The following is a 2,435-nucleotide window of genomic DNA, read 5'->3' on the forward strand; positions in this document are numbered from 1 at the left end:
AATTATACTAGTCATTGGTGTCTAATGTAGATTTTTAAAACCTGACAGCACATTAATACGGACCACGGTCCAGATATTCACTCACACCCCTAGAATTTAAGTCGTCATAGTTAATATGAGTCGACTATTATCAAAGCCGGCAATGTGACTTTTGGACAATTATCGGTAAATCTGAAAAACGAATTATTGACTTTGTATTCCATTGGCAGTCACAAAACTCTTCTGAACGACATCTTAGATAAATAACAGGTTAAGTATTAACCTTTATTTAATGCAGGCTTTGAACCGTATTCTTTGAAGGAGACGATTATATTCAAATCAATCTGTATTGACATATCAATAACATTTTTTTGTCCAAATGCACAGATTGCCACCTTTGATAATAGTCGACTCATATACCTGTTACATACAAATTGAGCATATCAATGCAACTTCGCATTCGGTTCGAAATGTTAATTCGCACTACGTTGTACATCCGGTAGCCAGTTGAAAACTAGTACCGCTTTTCCCACGTCATGAGCTTACCCTGTACAATTATAAAAATTATGTATCGTAAAATGTTAGAAAACTGAATTATATTTGTTTGTAGATCTAAAAAAAGAATGTGTTGTTTATTTATTTGCCTCTCCTTGATGTAATGAATCGTTTTTATAATTCGATAGTAACGTCTTAAATGTATACTAAGTGAAAATAAAATTTATGTGCAATGAAATTTGGCGGCAGTTGAGCGATGTACTTAGTATTCTTGATATCCATGAGCACTGGAAATTGCTCAAGGGGGTAGTACGCTTATTTGCTTTTTCTCAAAAATAATGAATATCTAAAAACCACTTGCAAACAAAAAGTTACCATTCACTTTTTGTTGTCTATACCCCGCTAGAAGTAGCCAATGTGGAGGGTAGTCTGAAATATATTTATTAGAAAATGCCAGTTATTGCTTATATGAAAAAGCTGGAATAGCCCCCTAGCCTAACAGCGAATAGGCAAGGAAGAAAAATAGATGGATTGACAAGCCACGACCCACCATATGTTATGTGATCACCGGAGCCCATAAACAACAACGTAAATGCCGCCACCCACCTTGAGGCATTGAGTTCTAAAGTCTCAGTTTTACAGTACAACGGCTGCCCCGGCTTTCAAACCGAAACACTTCACTGTTTCACGACCGAAATAGGTATAGTGGTGGTGCCTACCCGTGTGGACCAGACGCTCTACTCTGCCAGTGATTATAAGGTAATCATATTTTTACGGGTTTGATTTTTATTACACCGTGTTAAGTATTCCGTCACCGTGGAAATAATTCGTGAGCATTTGTTAAGTAAGTACCTTTATGCCAATCCTTATGCCACAACGACGATATTGATGAAAATATCCGTAATTTGAGTATTGGAAATTTGGTGGCGAGTCAATTACTATTTTGGTTGGAAATATTTTTGGGGCTCCGTGTGTAGTAAAATGTTTAAACACGATAACTCTAGTTAATGTGAAGCGATCGCTATCATTTTAAATTCAAAAATGTATGAACATCTCGACAATGTCGAAAGAAGCCATCTTATTATACAAATACAAAATGGACCAATTTAATCCCTATTAATTAATAATACCTCTTGGACGCCATGATTCAGCGTTTAATAAGCACAGTTTTATATTACAAAGGAGTGACCATAGTTCCATCCGTCTAGATTTGATAACAAAATTTTAGTCAGACCGAAGGTCTTTTTATGTATTGTGAAAACTCCCATGACCTTCAATTGAATTATCATTAGCATAGGTAAGATTATGCAGGAAAATATGTCCGATAGTCATCCGAGCACGCAGACGTGTAGGGGCAAGTCGTCTAGTGCAGTGGCGTAGCGTGGTGGGGGCAGGGAGGGCGGACCGCCCCGGGCGGCAAAATTTCACAAGTTCGCGTATTCACGGGTTCCGTACAAATATTTACGGTTTTCAGATTTTTTCCTATAGATAGACGTTCTGTAAGATACACCTACCGAGATTCCTGTCAAATTTCATGTTTATAAGTCAACGGAATAGTAAGTAATGCTAACCTATTACTAAAAATTTAAACACATGCTTTGCATCCACATTAAGTGTTGTTTGGTATGCAGGTTTTCTCTACCTCTAGTGTTTTTGTTGATGAGAGGAAACCACTTAAATAAGGACTATAAATTTCTCTGGCGCCTATTATAAAAAAGGATTCACAAGAACAAATTTGATGCTTGCTTCTAACAGTTCTATGATCATTCTGTTAGTAAATTGGAATAGTTCAGAAGTTAATTTAGTCTATCTGATGATGAAAGATTAGGTGATTCATTCAATACAGGTGTCCAACTAAAAGTTTTTCTCAGTTTAGATTTCACCACCAGGTATTGTAAACTTGAAAGGAAATTTATGTAATATCCATCTGATCAAACACATTTTGTGTTAAATAAAAGACA

Source organism: Bombyx mandarina, chromosome 19 (genome assembly GCF_030267445.1).
Source record: "Bombyx mandarina strain Sakado chromosome 19, ASM3026744v2".
NCBI classification, from domain to species: domain Eukaryota; kingdom Metazoa; phylum Arthropoda; class Insecta; order Lepidoptera; family Bombycidae; genus Bombyx; species Bombyx mandarina.